Below are 12,596 nucleotides of genomic sequence, written 5' to 3' on the forward strand. Positions count from 1 at the left end.
CACAAAGTTCTCACCTTGTGACATGTTTAGAAGTATTTGGTATAATGGGTTTCTGAGGTTGCAATTGGGTTCTAAGCTGGTCTAACGGCAGGTAAAAGACAACACATGGCAAATATGTATTTAAATAATATATATTTATGAATAACAAGAATGCTTGTCATCTACGCATACAACATCAAAGGCATATCATCAACGATTGATATTTGTATCCATACCTGACGACAATGTAAACATAAATAACAATGGTGACGACGGATGTTATAAATACTTGAAATATAGGTCGCACAGGTAAATCAATCTAACTTACAGATTCCAAGCATAAAATACAATATTGAACTGGCTAAAAACATACAGAAACATAAAACAATGTTACATATGCAACTTGGTACGCAATTACCTGCAAACATATATTTAAATAATATATATTTATGAATAACAAGAATGCTGGTCATCTACGCATACAACATCAAAGGCATATCATCAACGATTGATGTTATATACCTACGATTGGTAAGCGCTAGAGGGGCATTAGCATAACTAAGGAGAGTGGACAGGTGAAGATAAATATATATGTTAGTTTACCTGATACGGTATCCTACATATTGCTACGGTTTTTGTCTACCTACGCATGAGTACTTCTACAAATACGACTTACGTGACGGACGGACCTCAACTGCATATATCAGGTGATGTACGGTAAAACAAAACCATTTCAAGCATTTATACATTTTTATGAACGATTCAATTATCCACCTGTAACTTAATTCCCTCCTCCGAAGAAATGGCGTCCTCGACATCTATATATAAATGTACACAAGTAATAGCGCTGTACTCACATGATCAAATAAGCATTCAGATAATAATCATATGAAAATAGCAAAATACATAATCACATTTGCATACATCAAATGAAACCTTAACATCCAGGTGTCACTACAATACAGTACTGCAGTGTCAAATGCCTACAAACATATACCTCTATACTATAGCTACAATCAAACGAATGCGTGGCTATAATACTACAGCTATATTACTCCATATTACACACATAACGGAATATCATTACGCTACGGTACAATTCCAACCTAAACTGAAACTGACAAGCTAGAAATGCGCTATTCCATTGACAATACTGCAATAAACAATCTATAAGATACAGTACACAAACATAAGTCAAAATGTGCATTCAACAATACCATTGCAAAATGTAAATGTAACAACACTGACAAAAATCAGCTCAACAATATGGTAATACACGTACAACAAAAGTGACTGTGCTGTTCTGTACTGTTGTAATCTCCTCCAAACATCATCACATATAATGCACCATCAGGGTCTCTTGCACTTACTGCTGTCCCTGAACATCTCTGCTGGCCAACAAAATCACCACAGGTAATCAATCGGCTTGGTTTATGCTGTTGTGACGTCCTTCAAGGCAACAACCCTGTTTCACCAGGCGTTCTCCTATGTATCTCGGATCAGAATAAGCATGGTCACTAACATAACTTGCTTCGGAGTCATCGCAATATATGACCTGTTCATCTAACTCAATATCCGAATTTGCTCCGCTGGACGTGACACTTCCAATGTCTTCAATGGGCAGACAGATAAATGGTAGAAGATGGTTTCTGTGTAGAAGCCGTTTTCTTTCTTGACCATCTTCCTTCTGCACTTCGAAGACAGGAAGGTCTGGATCCAGATGAGTGAGAATCACATAAGGCATTTCTTCCCAGATGTTAGCCAACTTTTGCTTTCCCTTCAGACCGACGTTTCTCACGATCGCCAGGTAGTAGCTTAAATTTCCGTACTTTCCGATCACAGTACTTCTTGCCCTTGTGTACACTTCTGAGTGCAGCATCGTTAGCTTTACTGTATGCCTCCGAGAGTAACTTCTCCAGCTTCTGCATGTTGTTAGTCGGTGACGTCCCTCTGCAGTGCTGTCGTTTGAGCCCCAAGAACGCACCTAAAGCCAACCAAGTTGGACGACCAAACATGAGTTGATAAGGTGACTAGCCTGTGCTTTCATGTCTCGTCACATTGTAGGCGTGGACAAGGCTCGGTACGGATGACTTCCAGTCATTCTTCTTCTCATATGAAAGGGATCCAATCATCTGAAGAAGAGTCTGGTTGTATCTCTCCAACTGACCATTTCCTTGCGCATAGTAAGGTGTCCTCCTTGACCTTTTAACCCCTGTGATCTTGCACAACCTCTGTATCACTTTGGACAGAAAATTTTGGACTCGGTCGCTATGAAGTCTTACGGGGAAACCGTAGTACATGAATAAGTGGTCGTAAAGGACTCGGGCTGTGGTTCGGGCTGTCTTGTTCTTGGTGAGTATGGCCTGAGCAAAACGTGTGAAATTGTCAATTATTACTAGTACATTCTCATGCCCAACCTTAGATGGCACAAGCAATAGGTAGTCAATGGACACCAACTCCATCGGCGCCGAAAAAATGATGTTCACTAACCCAGTCGCTACAGTCGGAGCTACCTTGCGGCATATGCACCGGTCACAACGACTCACCCACAACGCAATGTCAGCGTCCATACCCGGCCAATAGAACCGTTCTTTGAGTAGGCTAAGCGTCCTATCCCGTCCTTGATGTCCCATGTCGTCATGTAACGCCTTGAATATGATCTCTCTTGCAGATCTTGGAAGGACATTATAACAACATATGTATATTTAGGGGGCATCGCTTAGTACGTATTCGAAGAGAGGCTATCCCGACCGGTTCAGCAGTTATAGGTACGACTCTGAAGCTGGAAATAAATTCGTTCGAAAAGCAGATGGTGATCATGTCTATGAATGCAGATCATGTCTAACGAGCTGCACACAAAATGGTGATCGACTACGGAAGATTATACTGATAACAGAAGACAGCGAACAATACTGTGACGACGAAAGATGGCTCTTATCAAAACTCGAAGATATCATTGAAAATGATGAGGCTATCGAGCAAGTATTGGCATATAAAGAACCTCTATATGGATCGCTGCGAGCGTCCATACTTATATATCACATTTTTGTCGTTTTCCAAACAAAGTATTGGTGGTTTTCTATTGAAAAACACCCGAAGCACATACTAATTCAATGCTCCCAGGATATTATGAAAATAACGGGAAATAACGGGAAATATCGAACAATGCCTGTGGCATTAATGAAAAAGGACGGCAGCTACAAGACTGTTTAAGAAATAATAGAATGGCTTTATGATAATACTAAACTAATCAATGACTATCATTATATTCACAATAATAGTCAACACTTTGGTTTCGCTGTATTCAATATGTTGTCAAAAACTGCGACTCTCTAAGAACAGTCAAAACATTTCCTTAAGTTTGTGAGTAAGTTTATATTGTTTACTGATTAGCTTTAGAAAAATAACTCGCTTCTTTAAAATATTAGAAATAGGCTTGAGCTCAAACATCTTTCTTTTAAACTTTCAAAACAAATATTGTTTTTAATTGCACATGTAAATAAAGTGTTCAAATATTCAATCTTTAATTTCAGATCCACATATATTAAGTCATTCAAAAAGAGTTTGACTTTTTAAATAGAACGTTCTTAATATTTTAAATTCCACTGTGTGTAGTGTTGATTTATTTTCTTTTTAACTCCAATATGTTGTCGAGATGACACTGTTTGTAAGCAATATTACGAAACAAATAGAGTTACATTGTACTGTAGAATCAGTGAATCAGTCTTTGTAAGCATATTTTACACATATTGAAATTTGAATTGTGGTGTAATAGCGTTAAATTGTATGTACACTATAATAATTCCGGGCCAAGTGTGACGTTTGGGTATCCTTAACGATTTAAATCCCATTGCCGTTGCATTAGCGTTTCCAGAACGTGTGCGTCTTGTCTATTTAATATTTGTGTCTCTTTTAAGAAATCGGTTCTTTGCTATAAATAAAGGAACACATTGTATTATTAGGTTGCTGTTGTTGTTTAACATTACTTTGTACTATACCAACTAGTGTGTGACCTTTGAACAATAACATGTTGCCAATCAATAAGTTGATATTTATGTATATTGCTTACTTATTTTATTTTTTAAGTTGTTTTTCATTATAGAAAGTGAATGGTTAAACATGGACGATTATGATGTTGTGTAATTGTGAGAAATTCATATTACTGCAATAACTTGTGTTCGTTGTGATTTTCGTGTGTTTTCTGTTTGTGAATGTTTTGGAATATATCGTGAACAAAAGTGGTACAGTCATGCATAATAGTATTAGATATGTTTTTAAAAGCTGTTTGGAATATGAAAAATATTAAGATTTACTTCCTAGACGCCTGCGATTATTTTTGTAAGATTAAGAGTCTCTGTACATCCTTTGAGAATCCAAGCTGGAAGATACGCCCCAAATAACATACCACGAAATGAACGTTATTGTCTATGTTGTAATGACTTGGATTTCGAAGATGAATGCTATTTTATATGTATATGCCGATGTTACACTGATTTAAGGAAACAATTTACAATCCGTAAATTTTATATAAACCTATCTTTATATAAATTCCACACGTTATAAGTTGCATGTGACATATCAGTCATTTATAATGTATGTAACTATATTAAAGAAGCTCATCTGATAAGAGATGCGATTCTTAGAGCGGGTATATAAGATCTTGTCAAATATTTATTTATTAATATAAAATGTGTAAAAAAACTTATTATACATATATTTCAATATAAACTAAAATAAAAGTAAAGAAGAACATGTGTCGAAAAATGCTAAATAAGCCAGATATTTAATTCTGAAATCGAAAAGGGCTGTACAGCCAAATTCGCCAGCATGTATATCATGCATGTACGATGTGAATCTAAATTTAGTTTAACGGTTCATTTGAAATTCCTGCAGTGATATCGATTCATACGACACACGAACACACTAAAAAGACGAATGCATCGGTTATTGTAGGAAAATATGTACAAATTATCTTCGTCACAATCGGTTCGGGGCGCTAATTTGTATTTGCTGCATTTTATGAAATTCGTCTTAAATGTATCATTTTTCTTGCATATTGTGTGTTATTATAACATATTTGTATCAATATATTACAATTCAACACATATAAAAATCGTATAATCTCGCTTTAATAATTATGTTCAATAATTTCATTACCGCTTTGATAGTTTATTAGTATGTGTAAAATGTATTCGTAAGTGTCTATTTACGTTATGTAATGTTATTTTGTTATACCTAGTTACGTGACAGAAAATAATATGCATACGTTAGTATGAAGACGATGTACTTGTGTATAAGTCTGAATAAACTGTCTGTCTGTCTGTCTGTCGTATTTATTAACTTGTATATAAATGCTAGTAAAGCATGTTAAGTTCATGGCGATGTTAAGTCTCCACTAGCTTTAGGTTACCATGTTATTATTTTAAATGTGAATCTGAGTAACATCATCACGCAAGTCTGTCTGCCTGTCTGTTTGTCTGTCATTCGGTATGTCGGTCTGTCAGTCGGTCTGTCGGTCTGTTTGTCTGTCTGTCTGTCTGTCTGTCTGTCTGTCTGTCTGTCTGTCTGTCTGTCTGTCTGTCTGTCTGTCTGTCTGTCTGTCTGTCTGTCTGTCTGTCTGTCTGTCTGTCTGTCTTTCTGTCTGTCTGTCTTTCTGTCTGTATGTCTGCCTTTCTGTCTGTCTTTCCGTCCGTCCGTCCGTCTGTTCATCTATATGTTTGTCTGTTTGTCAAACTAGTTAAATAATATATTAACAACTGAAAAAAGCCAACAATATGTTTATTGAAAACATCATTTTAATTTCGTTCATTGTTTTCAGAGATTTAGTTTCCGCGCTTACCAAATTGATGAACCATAAATTAAAATGGTCTTAGATTAAAAACTTCAATACACATATTGGGTATAGTAATCAATATATTAAAATGAAGTATACAATAATATAATATTTTGATAACCAAAATTTAGAAGCAAGCTGTCCTAGTTTTAATCTTAGTCTATATTAAAGATCGACACATAATTTAAAAAAAATGGAATTATTGATAAACCCGAAAATAGCTATAGCTTTCTTTTATCCAGATACCGCCTCGACGAATACTTAAATAATAATCAATAAGGTTTCGTGTCGATAAAATGATTTAACGAAATGATTGCTTTTGACGACACGTACTCAATGTAAATCTGTAATTTTCGTGTCTATTAAACCAGAAGAATCCCATGTGTTTTCCATTTGTCAAATAATTACCCTCGTTAAAATTACGTTACAGATATGCCATCATATCTGATACTTTCCTGTTTTCAAGTTGGCCTGTAAACAACGTTTGCCTGCCTTAAAATGAATTTACAAAACTGAGACATATTGAAATATGTTTTTCTTGTATTCATAACCTTGTGGTATTTTATTTGTGCGTGTATACTTTGGTACAAAACGGAACAATTATTAAAGATTAAAGATAATAAAGTTCATTGTCGGCAGTGTATCGTTAAGGCCTTTACTTTTCCACACTATTAGACCCATTGAAATAATAATTACTTACGTGAAATCGATTCCACAAATACGTGTTCAATTTGGCCTTGGTCCGCTTAAAAGAAAAAAAAACACCCCAATTCTTTTTTAAGTTTCAAACGAAATTATTCATAATGTAAAGTTTTGAATGTCACTTGTAATACCTTAATCTATTTTGATCAAACAGCATATCATTTTCATAAAAACTCGTGACGATTAAAAGAAGCTATGCGTTTTAATTGAAATAAAAATGGCAGCCCTTTGTTTTAACGTTGACAGCAAAATCAATATACGCCGCTTATATAATGATCAGCTTGCCAAAGAAAAGTGTGATTTACTTTGTTGACCGTCCTTATATGAAAAAGGATTGGATTACAAAATGGCGAAAATCCAACAAACAAGCATTCTTTTAATTAAATCAGTCCTTAATTTCAACCAGATTTCACAACCAAATCCATTCAATTATCTACCCTGAGTGAACAATAAAAAAAAATACATTTGACCCTACGGAATACCGTAAGAGCCATCGTGGTTACATATTAAAATCCAGAGGGCGACAATGCGATAGTGCGATAGTACGATGGCGACAATACGATAGTACGATGACGACGATGCGATAATACGATGACGACAGTACGGTAAAGCGATAGAACGATGGCGACAATGAAACAATACGATGATGACAGTGCGACAATACGATGGCGACATTGCGATAGTACGATGGCGACAATGCGACTAAGCGATAGTGCGATAATACTATGACAACAGTACGACAAAACGATGGTGACAGTGCGATATTACGATAATGACAATGCGACAATACGGTAGTACGATGGCGACAATGCGATAATACGATGCCGACAGTGCGACAATACGTTGGCGACAGTGCGATAGTACGATGGCGACAATGCGATAATACGATGACGACAGTACGATAACGCGATAGTACGATGGTGACAGAACGTTAAGACTATCGCATTGTCGCCATCATACTATCGCACTGTCGCCATCGTATTGTCGCACTGTTGCATTCTCGTCATCGTACTATCGCGTTGTCGCATTGTCGCCATCGTACTTTCGCACTGTCGCCATCGTATTGTCGCACTGTCGTCATCGTACTATCGTATTGTCGCCATCGTACTCTCGCAATATCGCATTATCGCCCTCTGGATGTTAATGTGTAACCACGATGGCCCTAACGGTATCAGCTAGATTACAACTTCTAGACAGTCATTTTTTCAAGAATGATCGACGTAGGGTACAGAAAATGTGACGTCATCATCACCGTGATAAATTTCATTTATAAATCCACAATGAATATTAAGTTGCAATAAAATGGGCCTTTATGGATGAATCTGGTATAGTCCGTATTGAACAAACTAGTAGAAATAAAATAGGGCGTTGTCTGTTACATCACAAACTGAGCATTAATGCATTTATGTTAGATGGGCGGCATAAAGCGGATGGTATTAGCAGAACAATTAAAGAAAACATAAACGGGTACCAGTAATTCTTTTCAGGCACAAGCTAGTGCCTAAAGACTTATCACATGAACTTTTCCGCTTTCCTGTTATAACGCTTTACACAATGTAAGATTAATTTTATTTGGGTAAAATATTATATGAAATAATAAAATAATTAATACAGTCGATCGTAAATGAGGTTACGAGCATATATATATATATATATATATATATATATATATATATATATATATATATATATATATACTAACATGCAAAACACGGTTCAGAATATCCACGCAATGAATAGCAAAAATCCTTTATCTCACCGTCGGCATCCACACAGGACACCTTGGGGCTTGTGCGCTTATTGTGAGCTAACGACAAATGCTTTTTTTACACCATGTCCGCCCAACAAATATTGTCTGTCTGTCTGTCTGTCTGTCTGTCCGTCCGTCCGTCCGTCCGTCCGTTCGTCTTTCTGTCTGTCTTTCTGTCTGTCTGCCGGTCGGTCGGTCGGTCGGCGGTCTGTCGGTCGGTCAGTCGGTTCGTCCGTCCGACCTCCCGTCCGTCTGTATGTCTGATTTTACCTCAGTTTTCCTACTAGTATTGTTTACGTCGCTGGAGCATGACAAAACTTGGGCCCGTGTTGATGTCATCCATGTGTATTGTTTACTATAACACTATGCAAATCATACATTTAAACGATATCAGTGTATGATTAGCCCCTCTTGCTTGATACTGTTGCGTGCTCGCCACGCGTAATTGCCAGTTTTTAGCAGTTAAATAAACATTGCCCCTAGTTCTAAGTTTTTCTTTTGAAATAGACCCATAGACACAAAACATTTATTATGAATAAAGATTCTACAAAATTCTGTGAGATGTTGTCCTATAAACATACAAAATATACACCACCTAGATTTACCTACTAAAAGTGAAAATATCATCATCTTCACTTGTCCACATGATTAAACCAACGGAATAAAAAAATACTTTAAGATAAAACGTTTTGAGATGTACGTGTTGAACTTGTTCAAACAAAAGAAGACCAAATACCGTTCTTCATAAATTCTTCATAATGTGAAGGATTAAATGGTACTTTTTGAAAACCTTCATGTCAACGGTTATATTATCATAATCAATATCGTTGGAATTGTATGGTATCCGTTTATAAGTATAAATAATACTTCAAGATCGACTTGTTAGCGGCAAATATGCACACAACACCATATATACAGGACGACGTGTCTAGAAAGACGAAACCGGTCACGTACATGGAGAAACGCGGCGTTACAAACATTTTCTTTTCAGTACGTTAATCGATTAATACTTTCATCCGCTCCTATCGAAATGGTTGTTTGTAACGAAAAAGTTAAAACCGGGTACCACTAGACGATTAATTAAATAATAATTAAAAGGTTTATTTGGACGGAAATAACGCAATTTTAGACAGAAGTGTATTGTCATTTCTTGTGTCTCGTAAGTTTTACGTATATAAAACGAAGGAAATGCATATGTAGTTACATTTGTAAAAAAAAATTGTCAAATAATTATTCTTCAAAACTAACATTACTAACTCTAGCGTTTGCGTACTTTTCTAATCGAAATGCAATTTAAAAAGACAATTGTGTGTCGGTAAAGTCAGAAAAGTAATTGAGCACATTCAATGTGGACGAAAATGATACGTATTTAAACAATGACATTAGTTGTCGTTATTTATGTACCGTTCAATGCCTTTTTCTACCCGATTGAACCCACGGAATAGAAAACCCTTAACTTAAAACGATTCGACAACTGAGTGTTAAATTTGGCACTGGTCGCTTAAAAAGAAGACCATTTACCGGTTTGAACTTTTCTTTATCAACTACACACTCCCATTCTTTCTTTTGTTTGAAAACAAATTATTCACAATGTTAAAGATTAAATAACCGTAATGGTACAGTTGATATTCAAGTATTTTATGATTCAATCAATATACAATTAGCAAAGAAATTCCCCGACAATAAAACTTAAGTACATTGAACATATTGTTATTGAAAACACGACGACATTCAGTTGCTTTAAATCAGACCCCAGTTTTAATGTAGATTTATTTATAATAGTTTTAATGATTTTTTTTAATTTTTCCCATCATTTTATTTTAGGTAACGACAGCTGTAAGGTGCGAATCGCGTAACGTACATTAATTTTAGTTTGTCATTAATTCCGTGTAAGGTCGTATAACTTGTTGGCGGGTTGGTAATATCATTATTGACGATGCTGCTTCAGCGAAGCAGTTCGTCAAAGTTATCATTCCATGAAAAAATCTTCACAAAGGCGACCTATGTAAAAGACCGAGCCAGTCCGATTGAGTTAGCTAAATTTTCTTAATCGATACACCTCACTGATTATCATTAATAAAGGTAAAGGAAGCTTGGTTCCAGTCCTCTTTCAAATTTATCGAGAGGATCGGGACAAGAACCAAACACAAAACTGCCAGGTGGCACTTCAAACGGTGTTACGCTGGGAAAACCCCAAATGTAGTTATTTTAAGATTTGATCGAGAATGTAACCCGCCTCCCCGTTTCGCTGAATGGGTCAAGTTCACCACGGGAACTACTTCCCCGTACCCCCAATTTTTTTTCGTACCCAACATTTTTCGTACCTACTTTTTTTTCCTACCCAAATTTTGTTTCGTACCCAAATTTTTTGGCATACTTTTTTCGTACCCAAAATTTTTGTACCAACAATCACAATTGTTGTGATGTAGATAAACTTAAATTGCTGCTTTTATATCCATCCTCTTCAAAAGCATCGTCACACCAGTACTGTAAGTACATTGAATTTTACTTCTGCTAACATTCTTGTAATTCCTAAGGACGCGCTATGTAACGGTAACCCGTTTAGGTTGCTTAAATTGCTCAAAACGTGTGAGCATCTACACTGACAGAAGAGATATAAAAAAGAAAAGGTTATAAACAAGCAAGTTTTAATTAAATGAGTTCTCAATTTCGTACCTGACTACACAACCAACTCCAGTCAGTTATCTCCCTTCAATGAACTAGTAACAAAACATTTTATCGAGATCGTGATCAGCTACATACAAACCCTCATCGTTCAATTCTCAAGTATGATCGAAGTAGGTTACAGATAGTTTGACCGTCATCCACTCAACGAAAAACTCCACACATTCCCTATGAATATTAAAATGGAATACATTTGACCATATACTGTAACCTGAAATACTCTCAATAGTAATTGGCCTCATAAACTGGACCTCATAAGCTGAAATTAAGCTATAGAACTAAAAATGATAAACGGGCATAAGTCCATCCTGTCTGGCACCAGCTGGTGCTTGAAGGCTTATAACATGAGCGTTTCCGCTTTCCTTTAATAACAGCGCGGGAAATGTCAGACTATTTGTTCGGGTTATATTAATTATATGAATCAATTAATGCAGTTAATCGACCTTCAATGGAGTTAAGAGGATATACCACCGTGCGAAACATGGTCCAAACATTTTCTGCGCGTCAAACAGTTAACACCCCTTATCTCACTGTGGGCTTCCAAACAGGACACCTGGAAGTTAATTTACGCTAAGGACACATCTGTATTAACCCTTTCCCACTCAGAAGCACAGTTAAAATGGCTATGTGCAAACAGCATAAAACCAGAACGGTCTGCGAGTAACTCGCAGTCTGTTCAGGTTGTATGCTTTTTGCTGCTCACCAGCATCGAAGGGTTGGAAATAAAGCCTTTGAAACTTGAATTTAGTAAGAAACGCCTTTAATTAAATCTCACTTTCAAGGGACTACAAATTAGTAAAATACGTATGTAAGTGGTAAAGGGCTAAAGCTAAACTCATAAAAAACGTTCATAGACGACTCAAATGACAAACTCTAATGACATACATTTATCATTGTGTATCATTTTTAAAGTTAAATTTCAAATAAAAGATCGTCCACGGAAAAATAGGAGCACGTTTGATTGCTTAAACGAATATCCAACACTTATTTTCCATGTTGCATGCGAAGCCAATTCAGCGAAAACTTGACTTAATTTTCTTGGAAGTTGAAAAAGGTATTAAAAGCAATGTTTACTAGTATAATCATGTATATTATCGAACTGAATCTTTAATCGTATAGAATTGATAGTGTTAGATTTTTGAATATATTTTAAGATAAAGTATCTGCCCAGTTTTTGCTATGCACATGACTTTTGGGTTTAAATCTTCGTACAATGATTTTTAAGGAGCATGGTACCTGCGAAATAACATGAAACTAAATTCTATATGGTTTGTAAATATTGATGCTAGAAATAGAGATTTTTTAGAGAAATGACTTCAAATAAGTACTTAATATTGCTTTTCGCGTTAAATGGAATTTTTGCAACACGTCCTAATCGCGCATGTCTTACCATATAAAGGGTAAAAGCTTAATATCGGAAAGGACCGCAACCTCGGTAAGGACTTTCACGAAATGGAATGGGCCATGATGCATCGCTTATTGGTGTCACTTGCAGACAAAGTCGTTATTATGCACTGCTGTTCAACATTACGATGCGCAGTCTTAGTGACGAACATTGTTGTCAACCTTATATTAAATTGATCACCTATTGGGAAATATGATTGTTGTTATTGATCAGCGTTATCAATATCCTCATCATCATGTTCA

Source organism: Dreissena polymorpha, chromosome 7 (assembly GCF_020536995.1).
Source record: "Dreissena polymorpha isolate Duluth1 chromosome 7, UMN_Dpol_1.0, whole genome shotgun sequence".
Taxonomy (NCBI): Eukaryota; Metazoa; Mollusca; class Bivalvia; order Myida; family Dreissenidae; genus Dreissena; species Dreissena polymorpha.